Consider the following 14,737-nt stretch of genomic DNA (forward strand, 5'->3'; position numbering starts at 1 on the left):
ACTGTCTGACATGATTGGCTTTGCTAACTTGATGTTCAGTTCTAATGACATCACTTTTATTTTTCCACTTAATCATTTTGAGGCTCTTTTAAACCACATTAAGTAAATATTTTCCTCAATGTCTCTCTCACTTTTCATCTAAGAACTTCAAGGTTTTACTTACTGTGAGGGGCCAACCCTACTTTGGCCAACCCTACTTCCAAGCATGAGAGAACCAAAGGGCCTGATTCAAAATTGGTCATTCACCAATTTTCACTGTCACTGCTACCAGTACTAGTGCTGTTGCTTTTGAAAGCTGATGCCCCACAGTCTCGCCTGCCTTTATCCAATTGTTATGGTTACCTGCAGTGGCAGATGGACTACCAAGCTCTTTTGTGCAGATGTTGAGACTGACAACCCAACATACACCAAGAGGCTCTGCAAAGGTTTATCGCTTATGTAATTTAGATCTCCGGCAAGAGCAGGGCAGACCTCTCAAGCAGTTCTGAGTGGCTTGAAAGAAAGCAAGGAAAGGAGACTGGTCTAGGTTTTTACTGTGGTCAGGAGGTGGGACCAGGGTGGAAGTTCCTGCACATGGGCAGGGGATTGCTTGTTTGAATCAGGAGGGATAATCTAGGCTTTCTTATCAGTTTACCTAGATGTGGGGCACAAGAGGCAGATGGAGGGGTGGGGCTTAGAAGCTGTCAGCTGACCAATATACAAAACTGAAGACCCCTCATTCCCGCATGGCTATCCAGGGAATCTCTATGTGTGCACACTCAAGGTGATACCTCCTTGGCTCACACTCAGCTGCTCAGTACTATGCCTGGGTATCAGGCATAAAGAAGCTTCCAGATTCAGCCAAACTGTGTCAGAATCAGAATACCCACAAACCCCACAATCTTCTATTGAACCCATGCCCCTGGTCCAGACTTTCCCTTTCCTCATGGTGAATTTCTCATTGGAGAATTCACTGGCTTTTCCTGTCAAAGGAATCTGCCCACCTTGGTCCAGCAAATCATTATGGTAATATAGCATTTCAAAAAGAATACAGTCTGGGGGTTCAAGGCATTCCTCTTCAAAATGCATCTTGTCCTCTATGCAAATGCATCCAATTAGTTCTCTACCTTCTCTCCCTACACTTGCTAAGAATGTGGCCTCTGGAGTGAAGCTTCCTGGGTTTAAATCATGGATCCACTAGCAGCTGTGTAATCCCAGGCTGGGAGCTTAATCTCTGGATACTTCAGATATGCAATCTATAAAAAAATGGAGTAACATTTCCCATTTCAGAGGGTTTCAGGATTCCACGAGATTATGTACATGAAGTGTCTTGCACTGTGTTTGGCGTAAAGTAAGCACTAAGTAGATGTCATTTATTATTAATTTAAATTGTTTTTTCAAAATAATACATACATGTAATTAAAAATCAAATAGGACTTTAGAACTTATAGTGAAAAATGAAGGTTCCTTGAATCATCACTTCTCCTGAGTTCACTCCCTAGAGGCAACCATTTTTAGCTAAACTAGCTGTTTTCTTTTTTCTAGTGTTGACTCCCTTTTCTAAAGAATATGATGATATTTGTTGATTTATCAGTGTTGGACATTCCCTAATGACTCTGGTGGGTGAAAATTCAACACCCCCATGGTATGCTCATAGCCTCACTTCTCTTCCTTCCCCTTTCCAGTATGGTTTTATTGTAATATTTGTGCACTTATGCATATATCCTTCATTGCAGCTGTGAAATTTCCTATCTTGCAAACATTTTTTGTTTAAAGCTTCCACCTGTGACATGGCTGTCATCACGATACTCTCCATTACTCATTCCTCATACTGGATATTAGAGAAAAACCTTCTCTCTGTTTTTTCCACTTACTTCTCTGTGTTGGTTATTATTACTGGGATGTTCTCCAGTAGTTTCCTAATGAAAGGTTCTTGGGAGGTAAGCCATTTGAATTATTTTATGCCTGGAAATGTATTATCTTACCTTTACATGATTGATTGGCTGATTAGGTATAGAAAATTATTTTACCCTGTGATTTTAAAGAAATTCTTCAATTTACCTCAAGCCTCCAGGGTCACTATAGAAGTCCGCTGTCACTCTATTTCACTTCTTTCATCTGTGCCCAATTTTATTTTTTCTTTCTTTGGAGGCTTTTAGAATTTTAATTTTATCCCTGATGCTCTGAACTTCACAACAATTTGCCTTGGTGTATGTAATTTTTCATTCACTGATCTAGATACTTGAGGAGTCTTTATCATCTGGAGACACGTGTCTTTGATTTCTGAATAATTCCTGGTTTCTTTGCTAAATTCTTCCCCTCTGCTTTCTCTGTTCATTCATTCTTAATTTAATTCTTCTATCGAATGTTTTATTTCGGCTACATTTAAAAATTCACTGTTTTTCTTGTGCTTTGTTTCTTTTTCGTAGCATTCTGTTGGTAGCTTATTAACACAATATTTTTTCCTCATTTCTTAGCTTCTAAAATGCTACCTGACACTCAGCAGGTGCTTAACAAACAACTGTTGAACGAAAAAGGCTTCTATATTAATTATATTAAGTTTTTTCTACTGTTTTCTGTTTGATCTCTGTCTCCTTGAAGTTCTATTTCTGTTTTTGCTTTTATTTTCATTTTGGAGGCTTTCCTCAAATAGCTAGTATACTTTGGCTGATCATTCATTTTGATGTGAGGTTCTAAGAAGCAGTTCTGAAGTTTTGATTATTGGTATGACTTCTAGGCTTCACTGTAGGGTAATCTGGTGACTAGCTGCCTGTACTAGATTTTTACTGCTGCTTAACAAACTGCCCCAATCTTAGTGGCTTAAAATAATAACCCAATATTAGCTCACAGTTTCAGTAGGTCAGAAGTCTAGCAAAATGTAGCTGAATTCTCTGCAGGGTTTCAGAAGGCTGAATTCAAAGTGCTGGCTGGATTGAGCTCTAGTCTGGAGGTTCTGAGAAAAAAAAATCTGCTTCCCAGCTCATCTTGTGGTTAGCTGAATTCAGTTCCTTGTGGTTGTAAGACTGAAGTTCCATTTCCTTTCTGGGTGTTAGCTGGGATTGCTCTCACCATCTGAACGCCACCCACATTCCTTGTTCCCTCCGTCTTCAAGCCTGCAGCAACATGCTGAATTCTTCTCATACTTGAAATCTCTGACTTCCTGTATTTAACCTATAGACTCAGATTTAAAGGACTCATGAGTTTACCTCAGACTCACCTAAATAATCTCCCAAAACAAACCAACAACAAAACCAAACAACCATTTCAGTACTCACAATTGGTGGCGATATTATTCGTATCTGTATTTTGAGATTGACATATGCTCTTTAAAAGCCCTCTTTCCATCTCTTCTGCTAATCTCATATTTGGCTCAACCTCTTGTCCCAACTCTAAAACCTCTTCCAAATCTTTCTTTTCTGGTTTATTTTTCCATTCTCTTCATTTCTCCTCTGCTATTAACTTTTGGCCCCTTTCAATCCATTTTCAGTTTTTCTTCACTATCATCACTTCAGCAAAAAAACAAACAAAAAACACTAAAATCTAATCTTAGAAACAAAATTCTGCATACTAGGTAGAGGAGTGAAAGAAGCTGTGAATATGCAATTTATTATTCTTTTTGTCGCCTCTCATAAAAAACTGTGTAATGTGATTAGTATTGATAGCTAATTTTAATATTATGTTTTTTGGGAGTTGAATCATGCATTATGGAAGTTTCTTTCTTTTTGGATTATGGAACAAATCTTTCTTTTCATTCATTTTATGTGGTTGTTTATTAAAAATAATAACTGCACAGTTATCTATATACTTTACTCCATCTGTATAGGTACTGCCTATGTAATTATTTTTAGTTACCGATTTCTAGGAAATACAGTACTTAGGTAGACTAACTTCCTATTTCTAGATAGGGAAATGTTAAGAGGGTCACTTTGCATAGAGTTTGCATCTATACCATATTATTAGGTAATGAGTTCTGTTCTGTTTTGTATAATAATTTATGAATAAAAATATTTTGTAGAACCCCTGTTCTAGACTTTGACTGATATCTAATATTCTTGGTCAACTAGTGTTGTAGTTTTCCTATGAAGATTGGACTTTTGCATTTGTATAGGCTGAAAGGAAAGGGGTATATGTTTAAAAAGTAGAGAAATGTTGGTTAAGAGAAGCAAGGACAATACTCTTGACCTTACCCTGTGGCATTTTCTGTGGTTACTCATGTGCACTTGTCAAATGAGTGAATCCTGGATTTCTTGGTGTGCCTTTGGAAGTTTTGTCAGATGAGGCTGAGGGAGAGGGTAGAGTAAGGGGTCTGGAGTCACCATCGTTATACTTTTCTTTGTGAGACCTCTGGGCAAATGTGATTTTTCATCAACGCTCTGGGCTTTCCTGAAGCTAAGTTCTGTGCATATGTACTTTTTCTGCTTGTTCCTTTGCAGCTACTTGGCAGCTCAGGCCTTGCCCTTTGAAGAAGTAGCAGAGTGCTGCTGATGGAAGCAAAGTTCAAAAGTAAAATGATAGTAAATACACAGAGGCAGTCAGCCAATTGGGCCACCGAAAAGATGAAATGAGATGATTGTGAAAGGGAGTCAGAGTGTTCTGCAAATGTAGTTATTCATAGTTATTCATAGTAGTAGCAGCAGTAATAAAGTCATAGAAAGATAGTTGCCCTGAGCCTCAGCCTAAGGCACCTGGGAGAGAGTCCCCACCACTTCATTCTCCATCAGGGTTGTGGCCTTTCATGTTGTTGGATTTATGTGTGTTCTGCAATAATTTTTAAATCATATTTCACTTTTCTAATGTAAATTTTTTACACTAAAGAAGATACATTTCTCATTTGATAATATATTTTCCCCTAAAATAGCTGCACTTTAATCTTGATTCCATTAGTTAACAGAAATCATTTAGAATGTTTGTTTTATGTATTAACCTGGTTAGTACAGGACAGGAAAAAATATATAACACAAGAAGTTTTACGATTAGCAAAAAGACACGGGAAGATGTTCGTTCTTATGGAGAATTAAAAATGGGAATTAGGCCAGGCATGGTGGCTCACTCCTGTATTCCCAGTACTTTGAGACGTTGGGGTAGGCCAATCACTTGAGCCCAGGAGTTGGAGAGCAGCCTGGGCAACATGGTGAAACCCCATCTCTGCCAAAAAAAAAATACAAAAACAATTAGCAGGGCAGGGCGATGTGTGCCTGTAGTCTCAGCTACTCAGGAGGCTGAGGTGGGAGGATGGCTTCAGCACAGGAATGGGAGGTGCAGTGAGCTGTGATCCTGCGACCACACTTCAGAATAATAGTAATATTGGATGCAATAATTCCTTAATAAATATGTTTAAGTGAAGTACCAATGAATATCTAATAAATGAAAAAATTAAAAGAATGATACTGGTGAAATACACTAAATGGTAGTTTGTTTTTTGTTTGATTGCTTTCTACCAAATGAAAATAGTTTTCTTGTTGTTGTTTTTTTTCCTGATTGTAAAAATAAGTAGTCACCTAGAAATTTCAAACAAGGCCGAACTGTATAAAGGGAAAAATTAAAATGACCCCAAATCTCTCCATCAAGAGGGAACCACTGTTGACATTTTGGTCAGTATCTTTTTTTTTATTATTATTACTATTATACTTTAAGTTCTGGGGTCCATGTGCAGAACGTGCAGGTTTGTTACATAGACAAACATGTGCCACGGTGGTTGGCTGCCCCCCTCAACCTGTCATCTACATGAGGTATTTCTCCTAATGACATCTCTGCCCTAGTCCCCCACCCCCCGACAGGCGCCGGTGTGTGACGTTCCTCTCCCTGTGTCCATGTGTTTTCACTGTTCAAGTCCCACTTCCTTGAGTGTCTTTTTAAATAGCTTTCCTTTCTTTTCTTTTTTTCCTTTTCGAGACAGAGTCTCACTATGTCACCCAGGCTGGAGTCCAATGAATGGCTCGATCTCGGCTCACTGCAACCTCCGCCTCCCATATTCGAAGCGATTTCCTGCCTCAGCCTCCCGAGTGACTGGGATTACAGGCACCCACCATCATTTCCAGCTAATTTTTGTATTTTTATAGAGACAGGGTTTCTCCATGTTGGCCAGGCTGGTCTTGCAACTCCTGACCTCAGGTGATCCGCCTGCCTCGGCCTCCCAAGGTGCTGGGATTACAGGTGTGAGCCACGGTGCCTGGCCTTAAACAGCTTTCTGTGAAGATAAACGCAAAATTAAATTGTTGCTAAGATAGATACATGCTGTCTGCAAACTGAACATGGCGGTGTACTGTATTTGATTTAACCAACTGTGTTAAGTGATGGACTCAGCTTCTTTGAATTTTCTAGCTATAGTAAACAACTCTAAGAACATCCTTGAATATGCATCCATCCACACTTGAAAAAGTACAGCCTGGAAGAAATAATGATAAGTAGAATGTCTAGCAAAGAATATATAAATTTTAAATTTTGATTCATAAGGGCAGAATACATTCCAGAAATACAGAAATGTACAGTTCCAATAATAGTCATTCACTGTTTTCTTATATCCTCCCCAACATTTGATATTATCAATATATTTTTAAAATTTTAATGAGATCAAATGACTTCATTTTTTAAATTTATTATTATTACTGAGATTATTTTTTCACTTTTTTTGCTATTAGCATTTTGCTAGTTGCTAACACCTCTTACTAACTTTTATTCTATTTTTATTTTTATTTTTTTGAGACAGGGTTTCACTCTCTCGCCCAGGCTGGAGGGCAGTGCCCAATCACAGCTCACTGCAGCCTTGACCTCCCAAGACTCAGGTGATCCTCTCACCTCAGCCCCCATGGGCCATCACACTCAGCTATTTTTTGTATTTTTAGTAGAAATGGGGTTTCAGTATGTTGCCCAGGCTGGTTCTCGAGCTCCTGGGCTCAAAAGATCCAACCAGCCTTGGTCTCCCAAAGTGCTGGAATTACAGGAGTGAGCCACTGCATTCAGCCTCTTACTGACTTTTCAATAGGGATGCTTGCTTCTTATTTTTAAAAGTTAATTGTATATTGGGAATATTAAGTCTTTATGTATGTTGAAAATATTTTCCCAGCTTATCACTGTTTTTCAATTTTGTTTATTTAAAATTTTTTTACATAAGTATATTTTAAATTTTTGAGTAGTTACTTGTACTTTCTGGATTTTATGGCATGCTTAAAAATACCTTCTCCACCCATATTTTAACAGAGGATAGGGAGAGGTGAAAAAAGAGGATAATACATAGACAGACATTTTGCAATTTATAAAAATAGGGGAAAAACTCAATTTATATTTTAATCAGATCACAACAAAACAAACAACTACAAAACAAAAATTCTGAGCCTTTCTGAATAAAGAAAATTGAACCAGACAAATTTTGAAGGTTTTTGTCTCTTCTGGGATGGTACCAATACATAGAGAAATGCTTTTACTGATTCAACAAATATCTGTTAAGCATCAGGCACTGTGCTTTAGTTTCGACTCAGAAAAAAAGTATTGATTCTGAAAATAAAGTAAAATTACTACTGCCAGCAAAGAGCTTACAGATTGCAATAGTCATGTATGTACAAGGCACAGTAGGAGCCTAGAATCCTCCTCCTTTCTTTATCTTATTCTACTTCTAAACCACAGGAGGAAAAGTTGGCAAAATGCTAAAAATTCTAATTTCTTGAAAAATATTTCTTATGATTTCAAGAGAACATACTTAGAAGAGCCCCAAAGTCCCTTCTTCTGTGTCTGCGTCCACGGTTACTTCCCTGAGAGGAGGCAATGATGCCTTTGAGACACTGACTGGGCTGTAATACCTAAACCTGTAATCATGTTTGACTCCAGGAAAATGTTTTCAAAACTCTGCACTATTTAACCAGCCAAGACATTTTGTGAAAAATATTTGTGAATGCTTTCATCAAGAGATACTCATTCACTTGAAGTAAGAGATGTAAGCATTTGAAAATATTTGGTCATCCTAACTCTGTGTATGTGAGTGTGTGTGTGTTGAGTGTGTGTGCATGAAGGTGCATATGCTCATGTGTAGCGGTAGAATTTTACATATAATTATGTTTTGGAATTAATACACTTTCTGTATTTGATTTTGTAGGAAAGAATGAAAGGCCTTAAGAATCTATCTTGGCAGCCAGGCGCGGTGGCTCACGTCTGTAATCCTAGCACTTTGGGAGGCCAAGGTGGGTGGATTGCTTGAGTTTGGGAGTTTGAGACCAGCCTGGCCAACATGGAGAAATCCTGTCTCTACTAAAAATACAGAAAAATTAGCTGGGCGTAGCGGCACATGCCTGTAATCCCAGCTACTTGGGAGACTGGGGCAGGAGAATCGCTTGAACCTGGGAGATGGAGGTTGTGGTGAGCCGAGATCGCGCCACCGCACTGCAGGCTGGGCAACAAGAGCAAAACTCTGTCTCAAGAAAACAAGAATCTTAAAAGAAAAAAAAGAAAACTCAAAGAAACTTAAAAGAAAAAAAAAGAAAAACTCAAGAAAAAAGAGAATCTATCTTAAAAATGGATAAAATAATAATAATCCCTTATTATTTTAATAGTTGTTTAGAAATTATTTTACCTTTATTATTCAGTCTTTACCAAAGCCTATGAAATAAGCACCAGTATTTTCATTTTACATGATTGATTAAAAAATATGACTCAGTGTGATTAGGTAATTGAAGTTCCTGTTTGCTTTCAAAGATAAAAGTAAAGCCTCAAGTTCATTGCTGTTACCACCACACTACATCACACTATGCTAAAGGCCTGTCTAACCTGTAAAAGGAGGTTTAGCAGGTTAGTTCTCAACTATCTAAGCTCCCTCTTTATCGTGATTTTGTCGGCACATTGTGGTAGAAGAAACATGAGCTTTGGAGTCAAATATTATTCAGTTTAGCCTAAAGCTGCCTCCTTGTAAATTCAGTCTAAAGGATTCTCTGGACATAGTGAATTGTAACATAATGGGATGTGTGAACAGACTGTAATCTACTCTTGTACCAATCACCAAGTTTCAGCCAATCACAGGCAACCAACTATTCAGATAAGACCAAAGCCAAGCTCAAATCAATCCAGCTGTTGCTGCACCTCACTTCGTTCCTTTCTCTGTACATCACTTTGCTGTTTTCTGTCAGTAAATCCTCCCCAACCACATCGCAGAGCCACAGTGGCTCTGAACCTACTCTAGTTTGGGAGTTGTCTGATTCATGAAGGATTCTTTGCTTAAACACTGTTGGATTTAGTTTGTTTAAAGTTTCTCTTTTAACAATACCTAGGTTGGAATTCCCGTTCTGCCACTTACTAGCCGTGCATATTTGGGACTAAACTCTCTGCCTTGCCTTCACTAGGAACTTGGCAATGATAACACAATGGAGATTTGTTGTGATAGCTCTGGAAAATAACAGGTGATCGAGAATGTCTTCGAGACATAGACTGAACTCTCCTGGGATGCTGTCAAGAGACACACAGTTGACTTGGGCAGTGTAAGAATTGTGGGCAATGGGGCCCTGGACATACAGGCAAGAGCCAATAAACAGGGGTCAGTGTTGAGCTCTGCACTGATCCATATGCAGAGAATTGGTATTTGGCCATGATTAGATTCTTCTCATCTGATTCTCATATTCACATATGTCTAGGAGGCATTATATCAAGAAGACAGAAGTGGAACCTTGGGAACATGAGAGAAAAGTAGGAATGCCACTTTTGAATACTTTTTACAAAGGCCGAAGTGAGTTTATCTAATCCCTTTTTTTTTTTTTTTACTCTGTATAGCCGATGGCGTCTGTGTCTTTAAATGCTTACTCAACAGAGACACTGAAGGTTGCCGTGTGGGGAAGGAGTCCATCTTGATTAGTCTGGGGTATAGCAGTGCTATACTGAAGTTTGAGTCTCATGCTGCTAAGTTTTGTGCCTATCCAGACCCCCTGTCTTATCCAATGAAGAATCTCCTGATCAGCTCTCTTTCAGTGGTTACTGATTAGTTGGCTTTCAGAGCATGTTTCCTGATACCAGTCAATTCTCATAAATTGATGAAATGATTTTAAGCTGGTCTTGGTACTTACTTGATACCATAGCTAGAGAACAATCAATCTTTTCCTAGAGTATGAGAATGTTTTTATTCTTAGCCCTCCTTTTGGTCTTCCTTCATCCTAAGCTGCAGGAGAGACCACCAAAGGTTGTGCAGATCTTCACCACTCTTGTCAATTCTCCTTGAAGATGAGGTTGTTTGAAGAAAGGTGACTTTCAGTTTGAGTGTTGGTCAGAATGATTTCATCCTGTTTTTGTCTTTGAATCATTTATTGAGCATTTTTAGACTGTGGACAATAAAAATCAAGCAACAGAGAAGTAAGTTAAAGTGTAACTAGAAGTATTTTAAGAAAGTACTGAACCACCCTCTGAAAGATTTCCAACCTGATGAAATTAGAACCAACAGTGCCTTGGGTCAACCTTGGATGGTTGAGTGTCATTTCTTTAACTTAGATATAAACTGTTCCATCTCACATACGGTGTTAATCCTCATACAGTGTAAAATGCTAGCAATGGTATGGATTCTTCTCTGGTTAACTAAAATATCCAAAGCTCTTTTATTATTAACTACCTTGGGATAAAGAAGTTAAACTGATTTCTAAAGTGAATCTGGAGTCAGCCAGAGAGATGAACTTACTTTATCATATATCTATCCATACATCTATCTCTCTATCCATCAATCTACCTTATCTTTAATCAGGAATTTCAGAGTAAATTTTAATAGTCAGCATGTTTCACCCCCATATATTTCAATGTGCATATCATTAATTAGAATTCAAAATGTGTTGATGATTTTTATTTGTTTCTGTTGAGATTAAATTTACAAATTGTCCGTTGAAGTACACAAATCTTAAGATACTATCGTTCCTGAAAATTACCTCATGCCCTTTCCCAGTCATTCCCCACTGCCATTCTGACAGGGGTAATCATCACTGTTCTGATATTTTTCCCACCATAGAGTAGCTTTGTCTTTTCTAGAACTTCCTATAAATGAAATAATTCAATATGTACTCTCTTTATTAAGGTCACTCAGCACAGTGTTTTCAGGCTCGTCTATGTTGTTACAAGCATTAGCAGTTTGTTCATTTTTCTTGCTAAGAAATAGTCACAATTTGTTTATTCTCATTTTGATGGATATTGAGGCTGTTTCCAGATTTTGGCTATTATGAATATGGCCGCTATAAATATTCTCATTCCAATATATTTCTATACATATTTTTTTCATTTTTCGAGTCAAAAATCTAAGAGTAAAATTCCTGGGTCATAGAGTAAGTGCATGATGAGTTTTATAGGAAATAGCCATAATTTTTTTCCAAAGTGGTTATAGCATTTTACACTCCCAGCAACAAATAATGAATAAGAGTTCTGGTTGTTCCACATTCCTGCTAGCATTTGGTCTTGCATGAGATATGAGTTATATCTCATTACAGTTTCAATTTCCATTTTCCTGATGTCTAATGATGTTAAGCACTTTTTCATGTGCTTTTGAATTCAAATTGTTTGCCTGTTACTAATTGGTTGTGTGTCCATAGAGTCGTTGTTCTGTATATATCCAGGATACCATGCTTGTATCAGATATGTAATTTACGGATGCTTTGTAGTTGCTTATTCATTACCATAATGTTGTCTTATGTTGAGCAGAAGTTTTAAAATTTGAAGTCTAATTAATCATTCTTCTTCTTTGTTTATTGCTCTCTGTGTCCTAAGAACCCTTTGCTACTTTCAATACTGAATGATTTATCCTATATTTCCTTCTAGAAGTTTCCTAGCTTTAACTTTTATATTTTAGGTATGTAATCCATCTAAATTATTTTTCATATGATATGAAGTATGAAGCCAAGAATTATTTTTAGTTCATACAGATATCCCACTATTCTAATAATGTTTACCGAAAAGACATTTTCAAGTCAAATGACCATATAAAATTCTTGAACACTTTATTCTGTTCCTTTAATTATCCTTATACCAATATCACATTGTCTGGATTACCTTTAAAGTAACTCTTGAGGTCAGATAGTCTATGTCCTTCAACTTAGTTCTTTTTTGTCGTGATTGTTTTGGATCTTTTGGTCCTTTGCATTTCCGTATACATTTATAATTAAGTTGTCAATTTCTACAAAAATTCTTGATCCAATTATAATTGAGATTGATCAATTTGGTGAGAATTGTACTTTTAACAATTTATTGAATGTATTGAGCAATTTATTGAAGAGGCAAAAGAGAGCAACTGTCCTTGACAGTTTCCAAGTTATAGATAAAAGTCCAGTATGCCACCATGAAGTATAATATTTGTTGTATTTTTTTGTGGAAGATCTTTCTCAGATTCAGGAAATTCCCTTCTATCCTTAGCTTGCAGAAAATTTTTGTCATTATTGGGCATTGGATTTTGTCAAGCTTTTTTAAAACTATTGATATGATAATATTCTATAACTTTGGTTGCTTTGAATTATGTGCTTTGTGTAGAATTGATATTATTTGTCTGTTAAATGTTTGATAGAATTCACCTGTGAATTTATTGAGGCTTGAAATTTTATTCATGGGGATATTCATGGTAATTCTTTAATAGATATGGGGCTCTTCAGATTTTCCTCTTGTTTCAATTTGATATTTTACATCCTTTCATGGAATTTTCCATTTCATCGAAGATGTCAGATTCATTGGCAAAATTGTTCATAATTTGCATGTTATACTTTTAATTTTGTAAGATTTGTAATAATTTCTACTATTTCTTTTCTGATAGTTGTTATTAATGTTTCTTCTTTTTTTCTTTGATCCATGTAGGTAGGGGTTTATCAATTTTTTAGTTTTTCAACAAATCAAATTTGGCTGTATTCATTTCTCTATAGTTTTTCTATTTTTTATTTCATTGATTTCTAGTCTTATTTTTATTATTTTCTTGATTCTGTGTTCTTTGGGCTTACTTTGCTCTTTTGTTACAGCCTCTTATAGTGAAAACCTAGGTCATTAACTTCATTCTTTTATTTTTTCTAATATAATTTCTTAAAACCATTAGGTTTCCACTGAGCATGGATTATCTATATGACCAAATTTTAGTATGTTGCATCATCATTATTATTCAGTTCAAAATATATGCTACTTTCTGTTGTAATTACTTCTTTGACCCTTGGGATAATGAGAAGTGGTTTAATTTCCATGTACTTGGGAATGTTTCATGTATCTTTTGGTTATTGAAGCTGGACATTCTAAATGTTGTGGGTCAAGTGTCTGGATTTTGTAACCTTCCTTTAAGGAATATTGAGGTTTGCTCAGGTAGGCAGATTACCTAGTATAGGTCAGCTTCATTATTCTGAGGCTTATTTTTAGCTTTGCTATGGCTAAGAAATCTTTATTCCAGGTCTAGTTTAGATATGCTACTAAAGTGTGAACAAACTGTGTTTTCTGATGTATGTCTCAAGTGTTCAACACGGTCTTTTCACACTGACTGGTTGGAACTATAAACTTTCTCCATGTTATATTATCTCTGGGAATTGTTCAGCTTAGAACAATTAGAGCTCCTTAAAGTTATTCTTTTCCCATAGAGGTTTTTGTCCACTTGTGGAAACTTACCATATATATGCGCTGCTTAGAATTTATCAAGCTAGAAACTGAAGGGGAGGCTTTTGTAGATATTTTGAGCTCCTTCTTGATATAACTCCGTTCTATTTGACAATCACTGTAGAAATTCCAGCAGCAGCTTCAGCTTCCCTGAATGCCATTCTTTGTATTTTTAACTCAGCAAGACCACTTTGCTCTATTTTGCTTCCCACACCCTACACTGAAGTCTGGATAGTGCCTCAAGGCAGAAAACCAAGTTAATCATAGCACTGACCTTATTGGTTTACCTTCTTTTAAAGATCACAGTTTGGCATGGACTGTTCTCCATTGTGTGACAGCTATTGTTTAACATATTTTGCTTAGTTTTCTTACGGCAGTGGGTGGGAAGGTATGGTAGCAGTTAATGTCATGATTATGAGTAGAAGTCCTCCATATTTCTTTGAAGGAAAAGAAATTCATACACTTAGAACCCTTTAGATTTGGATGAAAAGCCAGACTCAATCAACATTTCCATTCCTCTGTATTCTCATTCTAACACACATTCTTGCCCGTTCATGCAATTGGACAGAGTCAGAACTTTCTGCTCTCCGAGCCAGGCAAAACAGTCTTCAACTCAAAATATTTGCAAATGGTCCCTTCCCATTAATGATAGATCAGCCTTTTTGACTTCGATATTCCTATAATGTATGCAAATGACATGTTTCTATTATCTTCAGGAATCTTCCTGTGATCTTAAAGTGTGCCTCCAAAATACTGACCACTGACAGATAGGGCTACCATTACAGACCATATCAAAAAGCCAATTTTTTTTATCAAGAATTGTGAAGAATCTGAGATTTTATCCTATTTGCAAGTTAACAAGTTACAGTGCTACTGTTTCATGGGTGCTGACAAAGGACATAGGGATCCTGGTTCAGAGATAAAGGCTTTAATACTCAGAGAAAGAGCATTAGCCAGAGTGTCAGCACATTGTCAGTTCTGTGAGCTCCAGTTCCCACAGGCAGATGCAGAGGCCTGGTGGTTACCTATAGATGTAGTCAGTTGCATTATAGGAGAGGACCACCGAACTTGGAGAACCTGCTATTTTATAGCAAGAAGTAAGAAAGCCTGCTGTTTATTCCAGAGGAAGATGTCACTTCATCCCTTGAGGCTGCTTGCTGCATACATAACTCTGAGAAATAGCCCAGACAAAGAGTGGTTG

General features: G+C 37.0%; 1 pseudogene; it reads left to right on the forward strand.

The window, feature by feature from the left end:
* The first annotated feature begins 9,648 nt into the window (after positions 1–9,648).
* LOC129490787 (histone-arginine methyltransferase CARM1-like) overlaps positions 9,649–14,737 on the forward strand; it is a 139,390-nt pseudogene continuing 134,301 nt past the window's right edge.

This window comes from Symphalangus syndactylus, chromosome 9 (genome assembly GCF_028878055.3).
Source record: "Symphalangus syndactylus isolate Jambi chromosome 9, NHGRI_mSymSyn1-v2.1_pri, whole genome shotgun sequence".
Classification (NCBI taxonomy): domain Eukaryota; kingdom Metazoa; phylum Chordata; class Mammalia; order Primates; family Hylobatidae; genus Symphalangus; species Symphalangus syndactylus.